The sequence below is a fragment of the Melanerpes formicivorus genome, unplaced genomic scaffold (genome assembly GCF_026170545.1).
Source record: "Melanerpes formicivorus ecotype bairdi unplaced genomic scaffold, bMelFor1.0.p_v2 SCAF_33, whole genome shotgun sequence".
Classification (NCBI taxonomy): domain Eukaryota; kingdom Metazoa; phylum Chordata; class Aves; order Piciformes; family Picidae; genus Melanerpes; species Melanerpes formicivorus.
This window is the reverse complement of record NW_027142385.1, coordinates 2,687,842-2,702,995: the sequence shown is the minus strand read 5'-3', so window position 1 is coordinate 2,702,995 and position 15,154 is coordinate 2,687,842.

The window sequence follows — 15,154 nt, the reverse complement described above, 5'->3', positions numbered from 1 at the left end:
GCCCCATTCGATTCCTCTGGGCTTGATAGACCTACTGTTGTTTTCTTTCAGACCCAGGACTCCCAAGAAACATTGTCCTTCAGCTCCTTCATGTGTCCTTCAGCATTCTGTTTGCCTGTGTGGACAAGCAGCCTTTCACTCATGTTTTAATTATGTTTTATAATAAGGTCAAGGAATTACGCATTCTGGCCTTGATGGGAAGAGTGGTTCAGCCTCATTGTTGTAAATTGTTGTGAATTAGGGTGATACCAATGCTAATTGTCTTTTCCTTGCTTCACTGACTCTTTAAATAATTGCCCTCCTCCTTGGTCAGTTTTTTCCCTGCACCTCTGAGAAATTTGCACCTCAACTCTTATCAGTCTCCTTCCACCCAACCAATGTAAAGTACATTGTGGCCACTAAATCCAATTAATCCTCCCAGCACTCCCCAGTGAATGAAATTAGTTACATTTTACAGATGGGCAGTCAGGGGTGCAGGCAGCTTTCCCAGCGATGTCTGCATTATCTCTCCTCTGCTGAAAACCTGACGTGCCTCATGAATAGTTGGGTCTTCAGAGGTACTGAGCACCTTCAGCTGCAGCAAAAGTCAGGGTGAGGAATGGAACTGGAGCACCATGGAAAAAAATAACTTAGACCCAACACCAATCTGAGTTTAAGCAAGTAGTTATGTCTAGTCTTCTGTGAGCATGCCATCTTCAAACACACAGAAAATGCCCCGACCTGAAAGGGCTGGCTTAAAAAAATTAAACATTTCTCCCATTTCTCTATTCCTCCATTTTGATGATAATGTTATTCTATCATTTTCTACAGGACTGCACATCCTTTGCAAGATGAGTGGAAAGGGAGGTGTTGAGCTTTCATTAGAATAGAATAAATCAGGTTGGAAGACACCTTCGAGATCATCGTGTCCAACCCATCATCCGACACCATCTAATCAACTAAACCATGGCACCAAGCACCCCATCAAGTCTCCTCCTAAGCACCTCCAGTGATGGTGACTCCACCACCTCCCTGGGCAGCACATTCCAATGGCCAATCACTCACTCTGTGAAGAATTTCTTCCTAACATCCAGCCTAAACCTCCCCTGGTGCAGCTTGAGCCTGTGTCCTCTTGTTCTGGTGCTGGTTGCCTGGGAGAAGAGACCATTCAAACAAGAGGCTTCGATGGGTTCAGATCCTTGAGACTGGAGGCAATAGTTATTTGCAAATCAGCTGAAGGATTTCCACCCCCCCCACCTCCCCTCCAGAAGATAAAACTTAGTTGCCATGAAGTGCAAGCAACTTTCTCAGCTTCTGAGCATTGAGCACATTCAAGATTGATTTTAAAAAATTCTCCCAAGCGATTAGAAGCCATTGTGGGCTAATCAAGCAAGAAATTTAAACATAAAGTTAGCTGAAACCTCTCCTCAAAGTACAACTGAAGCATATTTCACTTTTATTGCTCGGAGGTATTTGCGTCTGTTTGAAATCCAAAGAGCCAGATTCTCTGCTGGCACAAATCTGTGCAGTGCCACTGACTGCATTGGGATGCTGCACAACACAAAGGCTTGGCCCTCTGCTTTATGGTCTGTCTTCTTTCATAATGATGTTCTCTACTTTGCACAAATCCTCCAGTGGATGAAAGCCGTCTCCCATGCCTTACCACATCCCATGAACCACCCAGTGAGGTCTTCAGATCCCCTGGGTATGTTATTATGTTATGATTACTTTTATGTTTGGGAAGCCAAGTGAACTAAGCACATGAACTCCAGAGAGAGGGAACCTTGGCTTCTCAGATAGTTAACCTACTGGAACTCATTCCAGTCTTACTGAATCAAATATGACTCTGTAATGGATAAATGCTTGCAGTGAACATAACAGCTTCTGTTGTACAGCATGCAAAACAAGGACAAGCTGCTTTTGATCCATTTATGACAGCTTTGCTTCAGACAACAAATGCTTTGCATCATCCAGGACAATTTCCAGTTCAACTACACAATTATACAGGAGAGCAAAACTAGCAAAAGAATCTGACCAGGCTTGTGGAAAGTGGGGAAACATTGCAATAAATACAGTTCCCATCTCAAGAATTTTATTAGGGGGAGGAAAATCCAACAAAACCAAGAGAGAAGAAAAAATTTTGGAGTGGAAAGGATAAGCAAGAGTGCCTTTGTTTGGAATGAAAAGGATTAGAAAGAGTGCCTTTATGTTCTCCATCTTCCTACGCATAAGTTGAGGGAACCACCACATCCCTATGAAGTGGTTGTGCTCCAGGTGTCATGCCCAGCATTGTTAGGAGCACCACGACATGAAGAGAGTTGTCAGGCTTTAAAGAGGCTTTAACTTGTTCACTCATTGCATAATACCTCACCAGCCTGTGAAGACTTCAGAGGACTTCAGTGTATGCATAATTTATTTGTAGCCCAAACCCAAAGAGAAGAGTAAGAGGATGGATGAGAGCTCTTTTATGGATTTAGCATGGATTTGTTGGGTTTTTATGGAAACATTTCCTAGATTCTTGGTCTTGGCTAGATGCTTGGCTTCAGGCACACAGGATACAGAAAGACAAGGCTGCACATGTGACAATGCACAGACATTCTCTGGTGTTTGGAAACTAAATCTTATATTCAAAAGAGCAGACAAGACCAAAGGAAGCAGCAGGCTCTTAGGTTGCTGCAACAACAGGAGGGAATGAGTTATCTTTTATTTTTTCATGTTTAAAAAGAGACAATTCTTATGTTTTAAGTTAAACCTACAATTAAATATTTTGCTGGTCTGACCTTTGCTTTCCATCCCCCCAAATGAGCAGTTGCTCACTGATCTGGCATTAAGAACAGCATACAATCTAGAGAGCAAATAGGACAAGCAAAGGAGAGCAGGGATGCCAGAAGAGTGAGGTCATACTACTACCACCACCTTGAGCACACAGCACAAACTTCAGCATAAGGATCACCTTCTGCTGGGTCCCCAAGCACAGAGTGTTGGCTGTCTTAGAAATCAATTCATGTTTATGTAGGTTCCCCAAAGCAACAAGTGGTAGAGCTTGTGGAGAAATGACAGCGAGAAAACTGGGGGTGGATTACAACTGTGAACAGCAAGGGCTTTTCATTCTTTTCATCTCACCAAACATGCTGTCCCTATTAAAATCCAATGTTTGAAAATCATCTGTTTCTCTTAACCTCTATTTGTATTCAGCCAGCAGAGCAGTGACTGTAACTGGTGCAGTGGCTGTGAGGGATGAACTCCTACCAGCTTGGCCAGTATGGAGTCCGTGTGCTAATCGCTTACAAGCCACCCGCAATCCAATGCATTCATTTAAACAGGATTCGTTGTCCTCTCTGTTCAAGTGCTCTGCATCTCAGGCTATCTCCTTGATAATCCTTTTTAGATTAGTGTCAGAGCCCCAGATGAAATCCTTGCTCATTCTCTTGCCATGTTTACCAGGCTGATTTCCAACACTGTTTCATATGGATTAGGCAGAGCAACTTAGTGCTCATATGTTTTTCACTGCATCTCAGTACCTCATGAAATTACATTATAGATTCATTGTATAAATAGAAGACTGAACACAATTACAGTCCAAAACCCCCAAAGCAAGGGACTAGAATCTGAAAGTAGATGTGACCAGTTCTTGCTGTGTGCAAATACCTTATAATAAATTGGTCACACACTTCCTTTAATGTTTTCTAACTTTTAAAATGTCTTTCCCCCCCTCCCCCCCGAAAAAAAATAATTTAAATAACCTTTCTTCACACTTTGGCAGAAAGACCAAGGAAAAGCAAGGTGCACATTGCCAGGTCAGATCAAGGATGTCAGTGGTTGAAGCCAAGTAGGAAAACCAAGCTGCATAAAAGGTTGCTTAATGAGAACTTTGCCCTTGTTTTTCAAGGTAATTTTAATAACCTTTCCCAAGGTCATTTCAAGACATTTAAATCAGAGCTAACATCACCACTTCCCTCACAGAACTAGAGAAAAAGTTGGGTTGGAAGGGCCCTCTAGAGGTCATCTCATCCAATCCTCAGCTCAAAACAGGACTGGTTTTGAAATCAGATCCATCCACGGGATTAAACTGGCTGCTGTGCTCTGAGGCTGGAGGAATCATCACTGAGCTTTTTACGGCTACTAAATAAAAAGGTTTGTGGTAGAGATAAATAACATTGGGGTCTGGATGCTGGAGGACACAGGAAGTCACACTACTGATGGAAAACTGGGTTTTATGTAAATACTGGACTGTGCTGACAGTTTCATACACTTAAACTACTAATTGATATTTGAAATTTCACTGCTGATAATCCCTGGGCTTCCAGTTGCTGCTGGAAGCAGAAGCTTTTCCTGCTGATGAATATAGCTCCCTGAGTGGAGATTAGCAGAGACAGCTATCATTGGGCCTGTAGGTGAATGGATTACCCTTGATTTAATAAGTAGTAACAGGCCATTATTTCTAAAGCTACAGGATGGAAAATGACATCTGGATTCTCGATGTAAACATTATTCATCATGTCGGATGCGTTGCTATCCTTGCCAGTACACTGTGCTCCAACGAGGCTGTGATTTCTAGGGCAAATGAATATTGAGTGCAGCAGGGATTGACTCAATCTGCTGCATCTAAGCTCTTGAGTTCCTTGATACAGCTGTGAACTGGCCCAGCCAAGGGCTATCCACTGCTGGTTCTCCGGTTAGAGGTGATGAGCCAGATCCTCAGCTGGTGTCAGACGGCCCCAGTCCATTGATGGCAGTGGAACTGTGCAAATCCGCAGGCTTGGGGTTTTCACATCATGTAATCTCTTCATGTGAGCAGTTTGGAGGTGGCAGCCATTGCAACTCCCCATCAAGAAATATTAGGATCAAAAGCAATATAAGATGAGAGAAGGTGCCAAGCTAGATCTTGATGTCACAGGTGTCACTGAATGCATCAGGTTGAAAGGGAACCTTGAAGGTCATCTTAGTATCATAGTATCATTCAGGGTTGGAAGGGACCACAAGGATCATCTAGTTCCACCCCCCCTGCCATGGGCAGGGACACCCCACACTAGATCAGGCTGGACAGAGCCTCATCCAGCCTGGGCTTAAACACCTCCAGGGACGGGGCCTCAACCACCTCCCTGGACAACCCATTCCAGGGCTTCACCACTCTCATAGGGAAGAACCTCCTCCTCACATCTAGCCTGAATCTCCCCACCTCCAGCTTCATTCCATTCCCCCTAGTCCTATCACTGCCTGAGATCCTGAGAAGTCCCTCCCCAGCCTTCCTGTAGGCCCCCTTCAGATACTGGAAGACCACAATTAGGTCACCTTGGAGCCTTCTCTTCTGCAGACTGAACAGCCCCAACTCCTTCAGTCTGTCCTCATAGGAGAGGTGCTCCAGCCCTCTGATCATCCTTGTGGCCCTTCTCTGGACACCTTCCAGCACCTCCACATCCCTCTTGTAACAGGGGCTCCAGAACTGGAGGCAGTACTCCAGGTGGGGTCTCACCAGGGCTGAGTAGAGGGGGAGGATCACCTCCCTCGACCTGCTGGCCACACTTCTCTTGATGCAGCCCGGGATCTGACTGGCTTTGTGGGCTGCAAGTGCACACTGAGAGCTCATGTTGAGCTTCTTGTCCACCCCCCCTGCAATGAGCAGAGACATCTCCAACTAGATCAGCTTATCAGAGCCCCATCAAGCATGACCTTCAATGTCTCCAGGGATGGGGCCTCCACCACATGTCTGAGCAACTTATTCCTGTCTTTCAACATCCTTGCTGTGAAATACTTCCTCCTAATGTCCAACCTAAACCCATAAGCAAGAACTGAGTTACTTTTTCTAATGCATACAAGAGGGGTTCAGATTCATGTCATGGAATCCACCTCTTTTTCTGGAAGACAAAGAAGTTTGAAGGTATATCCATAAATCCCAGTGTTTGCTTATACTGAACCCCCAATGAACCTATTGTGCTGAGTGCTTTGAGTTATTTCTCTACAGCCTGGCAGCTGGAAGGCCTCAAGATAGTAGATCACAATATATGACACTTCCAGTATGTATTGCTGACCTCACATGAGGGTAAGTTAAACTAGGGTAAATCAGAATCATGATTCTGAATAAGGTTGAAAAAGACCTCAAAGATCATCAAGTCCAACCTGTCACCCAAGACCTCATGACTACTAAACCATGGCACCAAGTGCTATGTCCAATCCCCTCTTGAACACCTCCAGGGACGGTGGCTCCACCACCTCCCTGGGCAGCACATTCCAATGGCCACTCTCTCAGTGAAGAACTTTCTCCTCACCTTGAGCCTAAACTTCCCCTGGTGCAGCTTAAGTCTGCATCCTCTTGTTTTGGTGCTCCTATCACTTCAAGATCTCTCCAAATTTGGGTGGTCCAAGAAATCACAAATGAGAAAGAGCTGGCAGAGTTTTCTGTTCTGCCAAAAAATTGAACTATTGCAAAAAATTGTGTTCTTCCTTCCCTCCTAACATTAAAAAAAAGCAAACAAAGTGTTGACCTACTGCAGAGGATAAAGGAAAGCAAAACAGAGGACAGCTGCAAAACTGGAAGTAAAAATATTTTGAAGGGATTAAAAAAGTGAATGAAAATAAAAATATTTTGCAGTGAAACTAACACTTCCTACTTTTTCAGCTGCAATTTTTTTTTCAGCAGGACAGAGAACTGAAACTGAACCTATTACAAAATGAAGTGTTGAAAAAGATCCTGAAAATTATGTCCTGCAGGAATGCCTGCTTGCACACTTGCTGCTGTGGCTAAACCCTACCAGAACCACTTAAGTCAGTTTGTGGAAAGCTGGTTTGTGAGTTCAGGCTTTATGTGCAGTTGAGAAGGGAGGTGTTGATGCAAGATCTCCATAGAACCATTTAGGCTAGAAAAGACCTTTAAGATCATCAGGATCAACCCCCACCCCCACCATTAAACCATACCCATGCCTCCCTCACTGTTTCAGCAGAGGTGGGGAGTGAGTGACCTGTATATAATTCCCTGCAAGCTCCACTGAGGAGGGCAGATAAGAAATTGCAGGTGGATCAGGAGCCTTTCATTGTGGTATTTGCAGGAGGTGTGCTCCACATATCAGACCCTCGAATTCCAAAGGCCACAAGCATTTCCATTACACACCAACACCTCCTTGAATACTGAAATGCCACCAGACTGCAATTGCTTATAACAGCATGAGCTTCTTCCCTTCCCCCCCAAGTGTTACATTCAGCCTGTAGTAATGAATTCATTGATTTTGCCATTTTTTATGAAAACAGTTATTTTGGAGAGAAATGTCCTTCATTTACAGCTATTAAATCTGCCATGGCTGGGACAGCTGTTGGAATAATTGTCCAGTTTGGCTAGAAAAAGAAAATATCCACATTCTTCCCTTTCCTGGGACTGTTAATTGGAGAGCAGGTGCCTGACATGCAAATGACCTATTGAGTAGTTTTGGAGTCTTGGAGCACAGTGCATCCCTTTTCTCCTGCTTCTGAATGTGAGCAAACACCACATTTCCAAGAAAAGAGCAGAGCCAGCCCCTATGCTGCTATCCTACTTTCTGGTACTAATTCAAATCACTTGTGACCACTGTGGCATTTAAATCTCTCTTGAGATAGGACCTCTGGTGGAACCTGGTCTTTCTCTGTTAGTTCTGGAGACAGTCCCAGAGAAATTACTACACTGAACTACTCTCCAGAGCACTTTTCACTCACAGGACAGCTGGATCCCCAGTTTGGGCATCTCAGTGAGATGGGGTCAGCCCAGACTGTTAGAATGAGTGAAATCACCTTCTCCACTCCTTTTGCTTATTCCAGTTAATCCCTTACAAGGGCTAAGGTTACCAGACTAAGGCAGACATTAACCTCAGACTGATAGTGACTAACCTCAAGCTGACAGCAGAGTCTCACCTATCTGCAGGAATGAGTCCTCATGATCACAGTGGTGGTCTGCAGCTGCTTTGCTATGTAATGTAGATAGGAGGCTTATCTTGTCAGGAAAATGTTTACTACCCTGAGGCTCAATGCATGCTTTCTAAAGTCCCTAGAAAGGTGACATTAGAACAGTGCAACTTCTCTAGGAGGAAGAGTGAAGGTGCAGTAAGTTGGTGGGGAGAAAGAGCATTGAGGTCACCAGCTGTTCAGAAATGTCAAAGGTCTGGTGGAAGGATCTGTTCTGCTAGCTGATTTAATAATCAGGGTTCTTCTTTTAGGAACAGATTCTGACAGGTAAGATCTTAAAACTTAGGTAAGATAATTGAGTCACACTCAAGAGCAACCTCATGGGAGTAGAGAAAGAGCTCTGGACTTCCCAACAAAACAAGAACATTTTGGCTACAAGACCAGAGCAAAGTGATGAGAGGGTGCTACTGACTTCAAGTTCAAATCCAGCTCATTTTGACACAGCCTTAAAAACTGAAACCATGGAGAAGTCCATGGCATTCCTAGGGGGTATGATTTTGGGCATAAACTTCAGCTGGGGAGGAGGGAGCAGGAAAAAAGAGCTGCCTGAGGGCAGACAGTGACATGTACACAGTAACAGAGCAAAGTGTCTCTTCTGAGCAAGACCCAGTTCCACATTGTTAAACTCTTCCTATTGTTGAACAGTTGGAAGCTGAATATTACAAATTAATATTACTTCCTTGGCTAGCCAGAACAATCCTTCATCTCTTCAAGGTTCTGGTCCTTTCCACTGGAGAGGCAGACAGCTCTTTTGAATAAGGCTGGGAATGTGGCCCAATACAGTCCCAGAGCTAAGCAAATTGTGGTGGGTACTCTGAAGGTCCAACTCCCGCAGTGCTGACATCTCTACACAAGGTGCAGTCTTCAGCCACTCATCTGAGCTGAAAAGATGGAAACAGCCAAAGGCTCAGAGAGGTTCTGAGACATTGCCACCTTGTGACCTGTGTGAAGGGATGAATGTTCCCGTCAGTATATCCCAAGGCACTGCTCGTTGCAAGCCTTTCTCTGCCTTTTAAGGCCATCATGACATTTGTGTCTCCCTTCCTGAAAGCGCAGCTCAGAAGCTGTTCAGTTTGGACCTTATCCATTATAAACCTGCAGCAGGCATTGGTACAGGCTGCTCTTGCTCCAAGTGGAAATGGTTGAAGAGAGCTGCCAAGCCTGTTACTGAAAAGTCTTCCACCTGAAGGAGTGAACCTGTGGGCAAGATGAGCTTGAGATCAATCCCATCAATGAGGAACAGCAGGAATGTGAGATAGGAGCAGAAGACCCTAACTAGCATCCTCATTTCTCTGTGGTTCCCTTCACACTGGCCAACCTTTACAGTTTCTTCCTGTTACACCTCAGAAATGTATTGCACATCCCAGCTCTAGGGAAGACCTGCAGAGGGCCTGATCCTGCTCATTTGATGGAGTACAGTTAATGGTTTGAAGGAGGTGAATGAAAGCACAGTCTACCTAGAATAGCAGACTTGAGGTCTTCAGTAATCTCATGGTTTTATGTGTTTAGTTAACCATCTCTCAGATGTCATTTTCCCTCACATCTTTCATCAGTCCCATCTCATTTGCTTACTAGTTCCAGACTGTCCTTTGAGTGCCTTTCATTGCTTTGGCTGCATCTCAGCAGTGGCCAAGGCCTGGAAATCCTTTAGTCTTGGAAGGGTGAAGCTCTCCAGGCCAAATACCGTTTATTCTACTATAGGTCTGTGCGAAATGCATGGCCTGCATTAAAAAATTATGGGCATCTCTCCAAATAAGTGTCCATGTGAAGACAGCAAAGCTGATTTTGCCATTTGGCTTAGGGTCAGCCCATCAATTGCCAGGTCACTGCACCTCTCAAAGATGAAAGATTGCTTCTGAAAGCTAATAAAGTCCCTCCTTCAGCTAAAGGATGAGCCATGCATGCAGGCTGGCTCCCACACCAACAGGCTCACATGGCAACCACCAGAGATCCCTGGCCCTTCCCAGATCATCTCTATCCTTGCCATAGCAATGCAGTCAGGCTCTGACAACACAGGATAACATCCCCTCGATGCCACTCAGAGCTGATACCAAGGTTTGCAGGCGTTGTAATGCACATCTACACCAGCCAGCAATAAATAACTGCATCCTAATGCCTGTGCAAGGAAAATTCCACACATTCAGCCCCTGTTTCCTTTATCACTTATTCTGTAACAGCTGTTTAATTAATTGCTTGAGCGATTTCCTAATACATCTTATTTACATACAAAATTACAGAATAATGCTTTGCCTTTGAGTCAAGTGACAATTTAATGTCTGCTTGCCATGCCTCGTGGAATATGGTTACTCAACAAAAAAAACAAAAGTTCTGGTTGGTTTTGGCTGTGGGGTTGTTTTCTTTTCCTCCCCCCTCCACTGCCTCCCCTTAAAAAGAAATATTCTTTTCCTCCACAGGTTTTGTTGCTGTCTTAGCAGGTATTACTGAATGATGTTAGAATGATAGCAGCAAGGTAAGGAAGGATTTCTTTTGGAGGGGACTCAAATCCCTGCCAAAAAATAGCCCTGAAAATATAACATAACCAGTAAGATGGTGAAAGAGAAAGTCATCTCTCATCAGTGGAAACAATACAACTTTATCTCTGCTGTTCAGGTTCCCTGGCTGGGTAGAGCTTGTCCTGGAAGAAGGAGGCTATGTGAGTGGTAAGTATCCTGCTCTGGTAGCTTTTCACCAAAGGACACCCCTTTTGCCTTTTGACACAGAAACCTTTTCATTGGATCACAAGAGCATCAGGCAAGCGTGTTGCTGCTGCTGATAAGCTTGTGTCAACTGATGCTTTTCTTTCATGAACCCAATTTCATTCAGTCAGCAGCTGTACCCATGGACACAGACCCGTGAGCTGAAAGCTGCCTCCCAGAGAAACACTGGACAAGCACCTGTAGGAGCAGGGCTGTGTCCCAGTTAGAACTTGGGTTTGGTTTTATTGAACTATCCAAAGCTTTACATTCATCTCAGCCATTGGAATGGGCTGCCCAGGGAGGTGGTGAAGTCACTGTCCCTGGAAGTGTTCAAGAGGGAATTGGATGTGGCACTGGGTGCCATGGTCTAGTAGGCATGAGGTGTTGGGTGACAGGTTGGACTTGATGATCTTTGAGGTCTCTTCCAACCTTGTTGATTCTATGATTCTATAACTAGGGGCACATGATGTGACTGGTTTAAGGGACCAATTCAATATGCATTCTTGTTTAGTCAAAGAGAGAGACACCCTGAGGAGGCAACACACCTATATCTCAGTTGTTATCTGGACATGTCACCCTCTCTTTGTTGACCTACAGTGGAAATCTTGAGCACATACATTTGCAAATGAGATAGCTCGAAGTGGAGTCACCTGAAAATCTGTGGAGGCCTTCATGCTGACTAACAGCATATCATATTTATTGCATCTGGCCTTGGTTATGCTCAATGGCACTACCTACATTAAGACAGGTTATGGTCTGGTTGCACTGGAAAATGTGAATTTAGGTAAAATTAAGAGCTCATAAATAAATCATCCCAACTACATTTCCCATAAGGTTGCTGGTGGAACCCAGCCCATGGTCCTAAAGCAACAGCTGGTCTTTACAATCAGGATTACCTCAAAATCCCACCCTCCATTGCAGACAACGGCAGAGAAGGGCAGGACTCTTGGGTTCAGGGCCTGGTACAGAGTGGGGATGGCTTGGTCAAGGGGTTGTACTTGCCAGTCAGCCCCAATACTGCAGTTCACATGGAAACTCTGCTGAATTTGGTCCTTAAACACTGGAAATCAACGGCTCATACATAGATACCACCATTAAACACAGACTTAGATGGTTTCCTAGAAACCTGCACTTTGGGACAGTAGAAATGTTTTCTATTCACCATCAATTACAGAACAGTATACAGAATCAACCAGGTTGGAAAAGTCCTTTGAGATCGAGTCCAACCTATCACCTAACACTATCTAATCAACTAAACCATGGCACTAAGTGCCTCAGCCAGTCTCTTCTTAAACATCTCCAGTGATGGTCACTCCACCACCTCCCTGGGCAGCACATTCCAATGGCCAATCTCTTTCTGGGGAGAATTTCTTCCTAACATCCAGCCTAAACCTCCCCTGGCACAGCTTGAGACTGTGTCCTCTTGTTCTGGTGCTGATTGCCTGGGAGAAGAGACCAACCCCCACCTGGCTACAACCTTCCTGCAGGTAGTTGTAGAGAGCAATAAGGTCTCCCCTGAGCCTCCTCTTCTCCAGGCTAAGCAACCCCAGCTCCCTCAGCCTCTCCTCACAGGACTGTTGTGCTCCAACCCCTCCCCAGCTTTGTTGCTCTTCTCTGGACAACTTTCAGCAACTCAACATCTTTCCTGAACTGAGGAGCCCAGAACTGGACACAGGACTCAAGGGTGGCCTAACCAGTGCTGAGTACAGGGCAGAAAGATTTCCCTGCTCCTGCTGGCCACACTGTTCCTGATACAGACCAGGATGCCATTGGCCTTCTTGGCCACCTGGGCACACTGCTGGCTCATGTTCAGCCTACCATCAACCAGTACCCCCTTCTCACAGATGAAATCTTATGGCGGTCTACCCAGAATCTTATGATTTTCTTTTGGTTGATAATGATCCAGTACTAATATTTAAGAAGCTCTTGCACACACCATGGCTGTGAGATTCTCTCACCACTCTTAAGGCAGCTGCTACTAAATCCATATCAAGAACTATTGCACTTTTTACTAAGTGTTAGAGGGGGAAAAATATTGCCATTCATTTGTGTTGCTCTTTCTTTCTAACTATAGTCACTTAAGATGATATTTGCTTGCAACAGAGTCTGTTATATATTCTCTGCTTTATAAAGTATCTCCTGGGAAAAATAACCCAGGAAACACAATTTTTCGGCACCATCTCCTTTTATTAATAATAATGAAAAGGAAACAAGAGCCATTCCAGCAGTCAGACATCCTTCTACTCTTTCTTATTGGTCTTTTTATGATAACTGAGTCTCTCAGCACATAACCTGAGCCGCCTGAATTTGGTTGTGTATTTGCATTTGTCCTCTTACTTACTGTGCATGTATCAATGCAGAGATGACATATAATGCATCTAACATCTATATCCACACTCACACAGACCAGAGATCCATCAAAAAGAGAGGACAGGATAATCTCAGCACTGAGGACTAGCTTCATCTTCAAACTTCAAAGCTTGAGCAGAGAGTTCAATTATTTGACTTGCTCTGTGTATCAATTCTCCCCCAGATTCACAATACTACCAGAGCTATTGCAGCCTGCCCTGTAGGCTGCAGCAATCACCACTTGGCCTACTGGAATTACTTGCACATAGTAGGAATACATCCCATAGACCCACTCCTGCACAGCCTTTCAATGGATTTTGCCTCTCCATCATTTTAGTTCCAGCACCTCCCAGCACTACTATCAACAGGACAAAACAAGAAAGCTCATCTCTGAATTGTATGCAGTACGGTCCCAAGCTGGAGCAGTGCTCTTCCCTCTAGGTCTATCTCAACGTGATGAAAGAACATGTTAGTGCTCACAAAACACTAAATGCCAGCATCTGCCACTAGCAGATCCCATTTCAAGCCACTGGGTACCCATCTTAAAGCCATAATTTACAGACTTGGTTGGTACTCAGGCTTGTTGTTCAAGCGTCAGTCATTTCTGAACAGTCACAGATGATTCAGTCTCAGTCTGGAGGTTCCTCTGCCAGATATTGATTCTGAAGACATTAATTATCAATTACAAAAGGTTTATTTCTTGCAACATTCATGACTAAAAGATCTGCATATTTATTTTGCCTAGTGATTTATTGATGCATCATTATCCATTTCAAGGGAAACTGCATTATATGGATAGCAGTGGGGAGAAGAGCCTCCAAAAACTCAACTTCAATTAGAAGAGAGCACTCTGAGTAATAGGCTGCTGGTTTTTTTTTGGTTTGCCTCAACTATGCAGACTGGCAACCCCTTCCAGTTCACCCATACCCAGCAGGAAACTGTTCTAAACTTAAAGCAGAAATCACCACACCAGTTATAAAACCTCCAGAGCTGCGTGAGCTCCCTACCACAGCGTGCATTAATGAAAGCACCAGAGGGGACACCTGCCATACTCTGGGACAGTCATGTATGCTAAGGAATGGCTTGGGAACAGCAATGTCTTCTACAAGGAGACAGCTGGAGTCAAGCAGGTCATGTCATCAAGTGACTTCCTCTTTTCCATTGAAAAGATTAATTCCCAATACTCTAATAGTCTCTGAAAACTGTCACACTAATGGTGCGTGAAAGTGAAAACTAATCTCTGGTTTAAGGTGAAGAGATAATTTCTCATTCTTTTCCAGCATATTTACCAAAGCTTCTATCTGTTTTGAATAAAGATTGTTGCAGTGGGACTTGGTAGCTTGAAGGCTTCTCATAGCCAGAAGCCTGACCCTTGTCTTCTTGTTTAGTATAATGCAGTGACAGGGCAAAGGTTAATATCTTTCATTGCCCATAAACACCACTTGCATAAAAGGATAATGCATCATGTCCTCTAGCACAGAGCTCTCTCCACTGGACCATCCCATGGTCACTGGCTGCTCTTCCACATTAAACATATTGCTAAAGATTTGTAGTAACAGGCCTTCAAGTGATAACAGAGGGGGAGGAGAAAAAGGACAGAATTATTTAAAACCAAATAACTGTAATGCAGTAGAAGTAGCAACCCCTCTGTCTCTGTGCCTCTTATTTGTATCATTAATTGTCTGATCAAAAATGATTACAAGTTCAAAAGAAGTCAGAACATAAAAGCAAAACCTGGGGTGGTAGGGGAGATAAGACTTTATAAATCACAGTGAAAGCTGCAGCAGATTCCTATCCATAAACCAGAAATCATTCCTCTTAATAAATTGAGAGAAATGAGGATGTCTGAACATAGACCTTGTCCAGTACAAAAGGTTAAAATCAAGAGATCAATAGAGTCCTGTAAACTGAACAAGGACTAGGATGGAAATTCACTGCCTGCTAAACTGGCATGCAAATCTGAGCCTTGGAGAGAAGATAGATTCCACTGTGTCCCTGGAGGGCCTACTAAAGCAATGAGTTATCCGGAGAGGACAGCATCTTGTTCAGTGGAAACCTGGCTTATGGCTCCTGCTTCTGCTCTGCCATAGACCAGCTAGTGGCTCCTTCCAATACAGATTTGCTTCAAATCCGGACCTTAAGATAGAAGAGCTCAGCTGTCTCACCAGAGTCCCTTATGCGAGAGGGCACAGACCAGGTGATGG